At 36.5% G+C, this 14,654-nt stretch overlaps 1 pseudogene; it reads left to right on the top strand.

Annotated features, from left to right (window-relative positions):
• LOC148933461 (protein FAR1-RELATED SEQUENCE 5-like) overlaps positions 1-14,654 on the top strand; it is a 32,449-nt pseudogene that overhangs the window by 610 nt on the left and 17,185 nt on the right.

The following is a 14,654-nucleotide window of genomic DNA, read 5'->3' as shown; positions in this document are numbered from 1 at the left end:
AACTTTAACTGGTGGTAGAAGACTCGTGGTTCTTCATTCCGACTGAAGAAAATTGAATTTGAACGATTAGATCTTCAGTTATAAATTTCTGAACGTGACTGCAGTTTCTTGAGATGTTTATTTAATCTATTTTGAAGGTGTATTGATTATCTAATGTCTTCGTTGTATTGTTAAGGATCAGATATCATTGTAAACTTCTTGGTTGTATTCTCTCTTTGGTGATAGTGGATTTGGTAGACCGGTGGGTATCGTGGTTTTTATCTCTTCACATGAAGAGAGTTTTCCACGTGAAATATTGGTGTTGATATTTTCTATTATCGTTTATCATTATCATATTATTGATTCGTCCACAATAGGTGTTATTATGTTGTGCTCCTATCATATTCTTGCAATTGGGGAGATTTGTTTATCTGTTGCGCCTCAGCATTAGATCATTCCTCCCAACAGAGTGGTACCAGAGCCACGATTGTGGTTGTTTGATTTGCTTGAATTATGGAAGCAATTAATACTAACAAAATAGTTTCCTTGAATGGAATGAATTATCACATTTGGTAGGGCAAGATGAAAGATCTTTTATTTGTGAAAAGTTTGCATCAACCTTTATTCACCTCTGAGAAACCGCAGTCAAAGAATGATGAAGATTGGGCTTTAGAGCATGAACAGGTGCGTGGTTATATCCGAATGTGGGTGGACGACAATGTTTGCAATCTTCTTGAAAATGAACAAAATGCGAAGACACTATGGAATACTATTGAGAAGTTGTACGCTTCAAATACATGTAACAACAAATTTTATCTACGAAAACAGTTGATTAATTTGAGATACTCTGAAGGCTCGTCTATATCGAATCATGTGAACGAGTTTCAAGGCGTGTTAAATCAATACTTTACCTGACTCTTGGGAGATATTTCGAGTCTCGCACACTAACTCTGCTCCTGGAGAAAAAATGTCATTTGATTATGCAAAGAATGGAATTCTCAATGAAGAGATTCGAAGGAAAACTCAAGGCATATCGTCGCAGAATGATGTCTTGTTTACAAAGCAGAGGGAGAGAAATCCAAATAGAGGTCAAGGTAATAGTGGAAAGAGTAAAAGCAAGTCTAGATCATCCAAATACAAGGATGTTAAGTGTTATTATTGCCACAAGCCAGTCACATCAAGAAAAATTATTGGTCTTTGAAGAATAAAGAGAATGAGAATAATAAGAATACAGAGATGTCTGAAGAAGATAGCATTGACCGTGTTGTTGCTGCTATAAGTGATGATATTGTCATTGTTTCTGATGACCATGATATTAATTTGGTATCTTCTGATATATGTTGGATTGGTGACTCCGGTGCCGCAGTCCATGTCACTCCCAGAAGAGAGTTTTTCAGCACGTACACCATAGGTGATTTTAGTCCATTGAGGATGGGCAACAATGGTCTTACTAAAGTTATAGGCATTGAAAATATTCATCTGAAAATGAAGAATGGTTCTACAGTGCTACTTCGAGATGTTAGACATGCTCCAGATGTTCGGCTGAACTTGATTTCCATTGGGAGACTTGATAGTGATGGTTATGGAAATAACTTTGTTGATGGAAAATGGAAGATTAGCAAAGGGTCCCTAATATTGGCTTAAGGTTCGAAGTTGAAGAAAAATTTGTATATGTTGGAAGCTTCAGTTTCAAATGACTCAGTGAATGTTGTTGGAAAACAGTGTTCACTAGAAGTGTGGCATAAGAGGTTGAGTCATATTAGTGTCAATGGACTTGAAACTTTGGTGAAGAAGAATGTTCTTCCAGGTGCTCAAAGTTCTAGTTTTGAAAAGTGCTCTCATTGCCTAGAGGGGAAACAAAATCGAGTATCTTTAAAAAATAATCCTCCTCATTGGCAACCAAATATATTGGATTTGGTTTCACTTAGATGCTTGTGGTCTTTTAAAGGTAAATACTAATGGTGGTATATCTTATTTTGCGACATTTATTGATGATCATTCTAGGAAGCTATGGGTATATGTCTTGAAGACTAAAGATAAAGTGTTTGGCAAGTTCAAGGAGTTTCAGGTCTTAGCAGAAAAACAGATTGGAACGAAATTGAAGTCCATCAGGACAAACAATGGTGGTGAGTACCGTGGACCGTTTGAGGTGTATTGTAGGCAACAATGGATCAGACACCAGAAGACGCCACCAAAGACGCATCAATTGAATGGGTTGGCTGAAAGGATGAGCAAAACATTGATGGATAGGGTCAGATGCATGCTACTGGAGTCGAAACTTCCACAATCATTTTGGGGAGAAGCTTTATGTGTTGCTTCTTATGTTATTAATCTGACTCATACGATTGCTTTGCATGGTGATGTTCTAGAAAATGTTTGGACATGGAAGAACACCTCTTATGATCGTTTGAGAGTGTTTGGTTGCAATGCTTATGTTCATGTTTCTAGAGATGAGATGTCAAAGTTAGATGCTAAAGCAAGGCAGTGCATCTTAATTGGATATGATCAAGATGAGTTTGGTTACAGAGTGTATGATCCTGTTGAGAAAAAGGTAATACGAAGCCGTGATGTGGTGTTTTGTAAAGACCAGAATATTGATGACATTGATAAGGCAAAGAGTTTAGATTCTCACTCTCATGATGTGTAACACCCGCGATTTTTGGATAATAAAATTTTTCCTATTGAATGCGGTATGGTGATAGAAATGGAATTTCTAATAATAATATTTTGATTTCTCGCGGAACGGAGAATTAAATCTTTTAGGTTGGCACGAATAATATTATTTGGAGCGGTGAATTCTTTTAGTTCTTTATTAACTTTGTGACATATGAAATCTTGATTTATTAATCAAGTGGATATCGGTGAATTATTATAGTACTTGGTACAACACCAAGGGACTATTTATCTATGGATTGCGCGAAGGGGAGTGCGTGTGGTGTGAATTAATTTGGTGGAGCAGAATATTTTCGATCTTGTAGGAAATAAATTTAAGTACTATACGTACTACGCGGCGTGGTTGAAATCAAGGATCGATCGAGGAAATTAATATTTGGAACAACACCAAATATTAATTGTTGCATTGGGTGATACGTTGTTGGGAACGGGACAACGAAATTAATTAGTGTTTTCAGTGAACTTTAATTAATAAAAAGAGATGCGAAAAGTAAAGTAAATATTTGGGCCTATGAACTAAAATATAGTCCAATGTTTATTTTCTACAAAAGGCTTTAGGTTATGGAAAATAATGGAGGTCCAAACTCAAATAAATAAAATGTGGGAGATGTATAATCTTTGAGCCCAATCATTATTCCTTCCTTCACGGCAGATTCCCCCGCGTGATTATATTCTTCATGTCTGCTCCAATAAGTCGATCGGTTTCCACCCCACTCTGCAGCCGGTACCTACAAAAATAAATCACCAATTAACTCCTAATCATTGTGATTAATTCACAGCTTAATGTAGCAAATAATTACCATTTAATCACACGATTAAATGGGATTTAATCCCAATCAATTCCTTGTCTTACTCCCTCAAGTTCTCGGTTGATTTCCATCCTCGTCACAATCACAATTTGATTTCCTAGCAAAAACAATTGAGAGAAAACAGAGAGAGTGAGCATCACAAGATTCATCACCTTTCTGTTTCTAACTTCTGCCATAGCAGCTTCACGGTAATACCCATTCCATATTTCCCTTTTGTTTTCCAAGTATTGATCACAATGAGAGCTTATCTCTTCCTATGAAATTCACGGCAGAAATAAAAAAAGTGAAGGGTTGCCTAGTCTTCATTCAATAATCATCCCAAGTCATAGGTAATTTCATTCAAAGTTCATATATCAATCCTCCCAAATTCTTTTAGAAATCAAGCATATACAATTTGGTGACAGAGACGAGTCTGCCAGGTCCAAGAAAACTACTCCTTTCAGTTCCACAATTTCACAATTCAATATCGTGTTTGGAGGTATAAAACCTTTCCCCTCTTGATCATTGTTATACATAGCATATCATACATCACTCCCACATCAGTAACTAAATCAATAACATCTATTGAAACATCACCGATCAAACAACACAATCACCATCAAACGAACTTCCCGAATTGAACCCCGCTGTAACTAAATCAGAACGCCAAAAGAACATAAGTTGGAAGTAAAGAACTTATCTTTCGGGGCGTTGCGGGGCGGTTTCGGGGCTGTTCGGTGTTGTTTCGGGGCGAATCGAAGTTTATTCGGGGCTGTTCGGGGGCTGCCGAACAGTGAGGGGCAGCGAGCAGCGGCGATTCCGGCGAGGAGACTGCATAGTAGCGACTATTTCCTTCGTAGGACAGCAGCGGCGTTTGGGTGAGACGGCGGCAACGCTGGTCTGAAACCGGGTGTTGCGATTTTAGTTATGGAAGAAATCGCAAGCTCAATCACACCTACGCACGATCCACAGCGTAATCGACACAACAACTCCACAATCCACACCACAACACCACCAATCAATGCCAAATCAACAAGATCAACACCACAATTTATACAAAAATAGAGAACTCAAGTAATCAACTAATAACACCAATTGTAGATTGTAATACAGATGATTTGATAGATTCAGATGATCAAATAAGAACAAAGGAATTGAAAGATAATGAAATGCGAACTAAACTAAGATAGAAGTGCTTCGGATCCACGATCCTCAGCCCGAGCTCAACGGAGAATCACCGGATCACCGGATTCTCACGATGACCCTAGCTCGCAAGCTAACACACTATTTTCATGACTGCAATTGAAGAAGATGGCCTCTGTATTTATACTCCTCATTTTTGCCTTCTCTCATTTCTGTTTTAGCAGCTGACGTGGCACTCCAGCTGGCACATAAGTTTTGTGATCGTATAGGACATCTTCTCCTTATGCAACTCTTGCTTCACCTCCATTGTCAACCAATTTGATACTAAGCAACCATGTTCACTATACAATTTGATATTCCTTATCCTCAAGAAATCATGAGGACGAACTTCTAGAGCTCCTTCTTCTAGCTTCATCTTTACCCTTGGCTTAGGATACCAAATGAACAGCCACACAGGCACACAACAATAGGCTAAGATAGGTAAAATAACAATCATCTCTCTCAGTGAGGCATTTTGTCGAGCATGAGATAGACATTCAGTTCCCTTGAGTTGATTCTGCTCTAATTCCATGCCCTTTATCACCTTGCCATGGTCGATTTTTCCACCACCAACCCTTGCATCAAGACAAAATTGCAATGAAAAACTGCTATAATTTCCAAATTCTTCAGAATTACCAATAACATCCTTCCCTAACATCATCGATTCTTCCTCAACAACACCACTAAGTTGCTCAGTTGAACCATCGTCCACAATTTTAGAAAGATCTAAATCTCTCACTGAATTTCTCACTGAATAATATGTTGAGTTATGAGAGAAGCTCAAAACGTGTGATTTAGAGTCAATAGAGTTCACCTCCGTCGACTTTGAGTTGTGCGGCTCCTCTGTTTTCTGCCACGGAGTCAGCGCTACCTCCACTCCAATCTTCAAATCTATATCCATTCCTCCATATCTCCCACCGCTATGTTGCTCCATTAGATCTTCATCAGCAATTTCTAGATCAACATCAATTGATTTATGAAAATCCAGATCGTCGGAGAATTTAGGAAGCTCCAATTGTGATTTACAGCTGCAAGAACTCGCATCCTTCGTCTCCATCGTCGAGCGCAGATCTTGAAGTGACCTTAGTATCTTATCTAATTTCGCCTCTTGTTCTCGCTGGATTTTGCAGAAAGATGCCCCAATCCTCTCCCATACATTCTCCCACTCCAACTCTATCTTCTCCGCCTCCGTCAATCGCGTCGCCGATATCATTTTCCGAGGAACGTTGGCTCTGATACCATTTGTTGCGATTTTAGTTATGGAAGAACTGAAATCGCAAGCTCAATCACACCTACGCACAATCCACAGCGTAATCGACACAACAACTCCACAATCCACACCACAACACCACCAATCAATGCCAAATCAACAAGATCAACACCACAATTTATACAAAAACAGAGAACTCAAGTAATCAACTAATAACACCAATTGCAGATTGTAATACAGATGATTTGATAGATTCAGATGATCAAATAAGAACAAAGGAATTGAACGATAATGAAATGCGAACTAAACTAAGATAGAAGTGCTTCAGATCCACGATCCTCAGCCCGAGCTCAACGGAGAATCACCGGATCACCGGATTCTCACGATGACCCTAGCTCGCAAGCTAACACACTATTTTCATGACTGAAATTGAAGAAGATGGCCTCTGTATTTATACTCCTCATTTTTGCCTTCTCTCATTTCTGTTTTAGCAGCTGACGTGGCACTCCAGCTGGCACATAAGTTTTGTGATCGTAACACCGGGACAGCGGGGATGCAACCGCGGTGAGTCGGAGACGGTGGAACTAGGGCTCACCAATTTGGGGATTTCTTCAAATTGAGAAGGGGGAAGTGACGATTTGGGAAAAGAAATCGGACGCTCGAGTAGCAGCGACAACGATGCCGTCGGCGCGGTGTCGGAGTGGTGGTGGCGGAGGAGTCGACGGACTTTTATGAAATTGGGGATTTTGGTTTTGGTGAAATGGTGAAGGGAGAGAGGGGAAACCGATAGTGTTAGAAGGAGTGTATATGGGTCACTCTTTTGGGCTGAGAATTGTTTTAAGTTGGGCCACCTAATTTATTTGGGGTTGGGCTCATCAAATAAAATGGGAGATATAAGGTGGGTGGTGATAATTAATTTGGGCCATATCTTTAATTAATCGTGTTGGGCCAGTGAATAAATTTAATCGTGGGGAATTATTTAACTAATTTCCGAATAATGCAAAGGATGAATAATTTATCCTAAGTCCGAAATGCATATAATTTTCGAGGGGACATTGTTGCGATAATTTAATTATGCGCTTATATAATTTTGGGGAATTTATTTCGACATCGTGGTGGAAAATATGAGGAGCCAACGGAGGTTTTGGGCGTGAGCGGCCGACCGGCGTCGCACGCGACTTCTTGGGCATCCACCGAATAATAAAAAATATGAGAAAAACTGAGAAACAAGATAAAAGACTTTAATTATGGTGCATGCATTCTAATTAGTAGTTTTCTCGCGCTGATTGCTGTGTTACTACCTTGTTGTTTAAAGGGAATTGTTCCGTGAGACTAAATTCAGAACGAGGAATACTCAAGTGCGATATCTGTTAAGCAAACGAGGTGGGCTTTCGAACTAAAGTATATTTTGGGCTTTGTTCACGATGATGATAAATACTTTGACGTGAAATGAATGATTGTCATGCCATGTTTTGGATTTTTGTGGAATACCTATCTGCCCTTACTTTGTGTCGGATGCCTGGCTTTGCCAGAGGTTTAATCGAATTCGTGTTTACGCGTGGGACGCAAACCCCGCTTAGGCTAGTGTACACCATGTGGGGACCGTGAGCCATTTGTCGCGCATTTGGCCGGTCCAGCGACCATCGTGGAATGTGGCCACATTCTCGGTACGCGGGGGATACATTTCAGATAGGGTATGGATGATGGAAAATGGTTGGTCGGCCGATTTTATGGAAAAGAAATAATTTTTGTGTACTTGGGTTATTTTGAAAGCTAAACCCAAAGCTCACTTGAAATTGGCTTCACAAGTATATTTTTATGCAAATGTTTTCGGCAACTGTCCACTGAGTATTTTTTCAAGTACCCAGCCCTGCATATGTTTTCCCTATGTACAGGTTGAGCAATGACGAGTCGTGGTGGGTGTTGAGTGGAGCCTCTGAAGTTTACTTGTTATCAGTACAGAATGGGTCGTGTCTTCATACATGACGTCATTCTTTTACTCTTGATTGCTTCCGCTGAACTATTTATCTTTTACATAATGCGCTGCGCACCGAGATACACTGAAACTCGATCACTCTGATACCTCATTTTGATGATTAAATAAATTACTACTCGGTTTATTTCTGTCCAAGTGTGATATTGCCTCATTCCTCCTTTCTTCCCTGCTTCTTATATCTCACCTCCAGTCGCGATAAAACGTTCTTTCTATCCTTAGAAAGGGCGGGCGTGACAGAGTGGTATCAGAGCTTACGTTCTTTCAAGCTCTGGACCCAAGAGTCTTTTCAATATTGATCTAGTTTGTATCCCTTGACCAAACTAATTCATTTATCGATGGTTCAGCACCCGACACATCATGCTCAACCACGGAAAAGAGGTACAATCTATTTTCAAATGAGAAAAATGAAATTGTTTGATGATGTTGCGAAAAGCGAGACTTTGGATTTTTTTTGTGAAAATGGGTGAAGTCCCAATTCTTGTGATGACTATGTGTCACACATCAACTCCTCTGACGTACACATTTGTATAAACAAAACTTCTTTCTGTTCCATAAACAAAATTCATAAAAATAAAAACAACACCATCTCTACTTTTTCCTTTCTCTTACTTTACTTTCTCTCTTCATTAATCCACAAAACAACGCATATAATCATACACAATACAAAGCATATATCATAAATAATTTCATTTCGATATGCATATGCCTCTCTGATCAATTTATTATTATGTGACAAATCAAGCCTGGTATCTGCCCGGGATTCCTCTATGATCCGAAGGTCCCTCTGTAATTAGACTCATAGGTCCCTCTTTATTTGGACTCATAGGTTCCTCTGTATTTGACCCGAAGGTTCCTCTGTAATTGGACTCATAGGCCCCTCTATATTTGGACTCATAGGTCCCTCTGTATTTGACCCCAAGGTCCCTCTGTAATTGGACTTATAGGTCCCTCTGTAATATTTTCAGATCCAGAGCAAGACCATCACAGATCCTCTTTAGTCACATGATTTATGTACTTTTAATGCCATATGTAAAACATATTAATTCCATCAACTACATATCCATATTATATTCCATCAAATAACTCCAATACACTATATAAATATATCCCTTTCACAAATCATATATTCACATCACGTTCCACTATATAATTCAAATATTCACTCCAATATAACATACAATATATCAATTGCACCAATCATATACCCTATCATATCCCCTATCAATATCAAATAACTCATAATCATATCAGGGTCATATCACATAATCTAAAATATTTTGGCTCAATATATAACAATGAACCATATTATCCATGAAAAATTAAAAGTGCGATTTATACATACCTGATTACGAAATTAATTTAACTAAGTTCTTGATTCTGTAAACACTTTACAATCTATGATTCATGACTCTTCTCTTTTTCTTTTGTTCTTGTTTTCTAAACCTTTTTATTTCTCCATAATGAAACTAAACTTTATTATTCTTTTCTCTTCTTCTCCTCCCTCTCCTCCCCCGAGAGCAATTAGTAATATACATATAAGTACTTCCCTTAGTCGGTTAGCCGACTACATTAACCATCGAGATAATAAAATTGAAAGCTACGTGTTGCAAGAGTAACTTTGCTTAGTGTCCATTTTTTTTATTATATGTTATTTAATTTTAGCTTCTCCACTATTTATATATAGGGTAGTGATAAAATGCAAACTTATATATTGTACAAACTCAAAACTCTTCAACACAGCTTCAACACATTTTCAATACAGTATCAACACAGTGTAAAATTTCAAGATTTTAATGTCAACACAGTATCAACACAATATCAACACAACATCAACCATTAACTACCGTTGAAATTCTGTTAACATTTTTCTGTTGATGCTTTTTCGTGATCTGTTGACATTTTTCAATGGTCCAGATCATAGTTTTGAGTTTGTACAATATTTAGAGTTTTCATTTGATCACATTCATAATATATATATATATATATATATATATATATATATATATATAGAGTTATGATCAATGTCGAACACTTCTTAAAGACCGAACTAGAGACCAAATCTCATCCATCCATTAATCACATCTAATGGTTATTAATAATTACATATTATCTTTTTTTTTTTATTGATAAAAGGGTAATTTTGGAAGATCAAATCTCTCTTTCTCCATCCTTCCTTCATCTCACTGCTGCCTTCCCTTTGCTACGCCACTACTGTCTCGGAGAAGGATACCGCTCCCGATCCTCGCCCCAGGATGGATATCCACCGCGAAGGCCTCCAAAACCTTGTTCTGTATCAGCGGAGCCATCACTTTCCTGCCTTTGCACCATAGATTGTACGCTATTCTATGAGATTGAATTGCGGAGAAGCCTTTGAAGTTTAGGAAACAGTGTGCGAAACTGATGCAGGCAGGGTCCCTCTCCTTCACCGCCCTCAAATCATCAACTAAAATCCCTAAAATTAAATCGTAAAGGATGTCGCTGGGGAGGCTGTGGTTGCTCAATTTGATTGAGACGTGATTCGCGAGAGCTGATTCTATCGAATCAAGGCACAAAATCGAAGTATAATAGTAGCCAGATAAAATCGGTTCCTGATCAATATCTAATCTGGCCTCCTCCTTCATCTGTAGCCACAAATCGGCAACCAAATCGTTTTTGCTTGTACGCGATCGGCTAAATTAAGTCTGCAACAGATGGTGTAGTTGTTGTCTGTGGTAAAGAAGATGAAGAAACTGCTGAGCGGTGTGGAAATCGTCATTATTTCGATTTCGATTTTACTTCATTCAGCTAGGCTATAACTTTATTCAGTTAGATTATTAGTTCATTCAACTAGGTTATTACTTCATGATTTAATTTTCTATATTACTTCATTTGACTAGGTCATCACTTCATTCAAATAGTTTCATCACTTCATTCAATTAGGTTATTAGTCTAAATGATTCTGGAGCAGACGAGGAAGAGTGATCACTACTTCATTCATACGTGCATTTGCATCATTCAACAAGTATATCACTTCATCAAAAGATTTTTATTTCATTGAACTTCAAGTGCGTTAGTACTTTAGTTCACTCTCTTATTATGTGAGGTTATAACTTTATCAGTGGGGTTATAACTTTATCAACATTGACATATGAATAAATCATAATAAAGAAAAAAAATACTTTATTTTTAAAACACTCCATACAGTCAACTCGCTTTAAAGTAATAATACATAATAATGAAGTAAATCACAGTAAAAATGAAGTAATAAAATATTATAATGAAGTAACATCTTTAACTGATGTGTTGTTTGCACATTAAAGTATGCCATCAATTCGACTCTTATTGAACTAAATTGTTGTTATAACACATTAAAATGAACTACATATTCTTTTTGATAAAATAGTAAATTGATAAGATGAAGTAATAAATTATGATAATAAAGTAATATAAATAATCTGTTTTCCTATTAACTATAATCTAGTTAGTATGAAGTATTGAATTCATATAATGAAGTAATAAGTTATGATAATGAAGTAATATAAATGATCTATTTATACAGTAGGTTTTATTACTAAAATGAAGTAATAATACATAATAATGAAGTAATAAAATATTATAATGAAGTAACATCTTTAACTGATGTGTTGTTTGCACATTAAAGTATGTCATCAATTCAACTCTTATTGAACTAAATTGTTGTTATAACACATTAAAATGAACTACATATTCTTTTTGATAAAATAGTAAATTGATAAGATGAAGTAATAAATTATGATAATAAAGTAATAGTATAAATGATCTGTTTTCCTATTAACTATAATCTAGTTAGTATGAAGTATTGAATTTATATAATGAAGTAATAAGTTATGATAATGAAGTAATATAAATGATCTATTTATACAGTAGGTTTTATTACTAAAATGAAGTAATAATACATAATAATGAAGTAAATCACAGTAAAAATGAAGTAATAAAATATTATAATGAAGTAACATCTTTAACTGATGTGTTGTTTGCACATTAAAGTATGTCATCAATTCGACTCTTATTGAACTAAATTGTTGTTATAACACATTAAAATGAACTACATATTCTTTTTGATAAAATAGTAAATTGATAAGATGAAGTAATAAATTATGATAATAAAGTAATACTCCCTCTGTCCCGGCTAAGATGACACATTGCTTAGCCGGCGGGGTTTTAGGAGTTATTGGTTTAAGTGTTTAATTGGAGAGAGAGAAGGTGGGTGTAAGTATTAAAGTAGAGAGAGAAAGTGGTTGAGTGTATTAATTGGAGAGAGAAATTTATCAAAAAAGGAAATGTGTCATCTTAGTTGGGACAAACTAAAAAGGAAAACGTGTCATCTTAAGCGGGACGGAGAGAGTAGTATAAATGATCTGTTTTCCTATTAACTATAATCTAGTTAGTATGAAGCATTGAATTCATATAATGAAGTAATAAGTTATGATAATGAAGTAATATAAATGATCTATTTATACAGTAGGTTTTATTACTAAAATGAAGTAATAATACATAATAATGAAGTAAATCACAGTAAAAATGAAGTAATAAAATATTATAATGAGTAGCATCTTTAACTGATGTGTTGTTTGCACATTAAAGTATGCCATCAATTCGACTCTTATTGAACTAAATTGTTGTTATAATGAAGTAATAACACAGCTGAATGAACTAAATTGTTGTTATAATGAACTAAATTTGTAGGCATAAATTGTTTGTTTTAATTTTCCACTAACAATAGTTTGCATGTTTTATATCAGTGGCATACTTGCCTGACTGTCCATCTCAACTGATATTCATTTATATTACTTATTACTTCATTTATATTACTTATTACTTCATTTATATGATCTTCATTTATATTACTTCATTATCATAACTTATTACTTCATTATATGAATTCAATACTTCATACTAACTAGATTATAGTTCATATGAAAACAGATCATTTATATTACTTCATCTTATCAATTTATTACTTCATTCTCATGTTTTATTACTTCATTTTGGTAATAAACCTAACTGTATAAGCAAATCAATTACTATGAAATTGATGGAGAGCTTCTCGTGTCAATTCAGTTAATCTCCACTTCGCCTCTGTACAAATTTCGGTCGACATATCAATAGGCAATGGAGTCTCATGGCTCCGGACTCCGCCGCGTATTGCTCCTGGCATTTTGTATCTCCGGGATTTGGTCGGCTTATATTTATCAAGGCGTCCTGCAAGAAACTCTGTAGGCATTGCCATTTCATTTTTTATGCTTCGATTACTTTCTATATTTTCCATAACTGATGGAAGATGAAGATATGAAGATGAACTAGGTTTGGAGAAAAGTTTTGAGAGAGGAGAGAAGAAGATGCAGCGAAATTGCGTGAGCGGGCATGAGTAAATTTTTAAATTTTTACCCTAATTATGAAATTACAAAAATACCCCCGCATTGAAGTAAATTGAGTATATAATGAAGTGCGAAAATTAACCTTTGATTATCTAATCTAATCCATCAAATTCAAGATCATGTGGTCAAGATTCGGTCTCTAGTTCGGTCTTTAAGAGTGGATTTGTGGTTAATAGAACTATATATATATATATAGGGGAGCATTAAGCTACTTTCACCCCTTAAGATACTATCTCCTTTTTAATATCATCCATTGGATATTGGCAGTGGACGGTCAAGATTAAAAAATCGAATTTAATCCCGTCTTGCATTATTGGTTTAATTTCGTGCATTACCAGGGTATAATAGTAAACATATAATGTCTGGAACACGTTCGAAAATGGAAGGTCCGATAATTAAGCGGGAATTTGATAGACCTTCCAACTTCTCACTCTCTCTCATTCAATCCCATCAAACCACGACCAAATAACTTCTCCTTATCTTCAAAATCTGTCAAACCCTAGCCGCCGCCCCTGAAAACCCTAGCCCTACCGCGACTTCGATTCTCACCGCGAAAAGCTGCGTCTGTCCACGATTCCGAGTCCCGAAGTTCCGGTTTCAGTTCGCGAGCGCCGTCGGTCCAGTGTTCATATCCTTGTTTCATCTAAGGTACGCTTCTAAAGTTCCAATTTTTAGTGCGATTTCTTAGATAAAATGCGAAATTGTGAGTATTAGATGTTGGGCTATCCAATTTTGGAATGTTATTGTTGGTTTCTTAGTGGTATGTGTTCTGACGTTAAGTATTGGCGATGAATTCGACCTGAAATTGGTCATTTTGTTTTTAGTACGTGACTCCGGAACTAAGATGTTGATTTTGTTGGTTCTGTAGACTAATTTGGTGCGGTATCTGTTGTTGTTGTATCAGTTAGATTTGCGATGTCGAAGAGAGGCCGCCCATTCAAAAGTCAGCCGACGCAGACCGAAGGTGAGACCGCTGCGCCATTTTTATGAAACTGATTGTGTGCTTTTCCTTATTTTGGTACATTATTGAACGTTTTCTATACATTTGTTGGCTTGATTTTTCGCATTACAAGTCCATTGTCTCTCCGTATTATGCTTGACTAAGCGGTGTCCGTTTTTGTTACATTATTCAGTTAGTTTTCTGCATCATTTGGTTGGAATTGACCATTATTAATGTATTTGTTTATTAGAAGGGGTCATGTGGTTGGAGGTGTCCACTGATAAGTCGTGAGTTTTAAGAACCACTGGGCTTCTTATAGTCCATTTTGATGCATTATTTATCAGTATTTGTACACTGTTAGCCTTTATTTGTGCATTACAAGTCTAGTTCAACTCTGATTATATTATTGCTTAAAGTGGTGTCCATTTTTGTTACATTAGTCATTTCATTGGCTGCATTATTTGGTTGGTCTGCACCATTACAGATATAT

Source organism: Salvia hispanica, chromosome 1, assembly GCF_029641045.1.
Source record: "Salvia hispanica isolate PSC_SH4W2 chromosome 1, Shi_PSC_v1, whole genome shotgun sequence".
In the NCBI taxonomy this organism is placed as follows: Eukaryota; Viridiplantae; Streptophyta; class Magnoliopsida; order Lamiales; family Lamiaceae; genus Salvia; species Salvia hispanica.
This window is presented reverse-complemented; position numbering and strand designations above follow the sequence as displayed.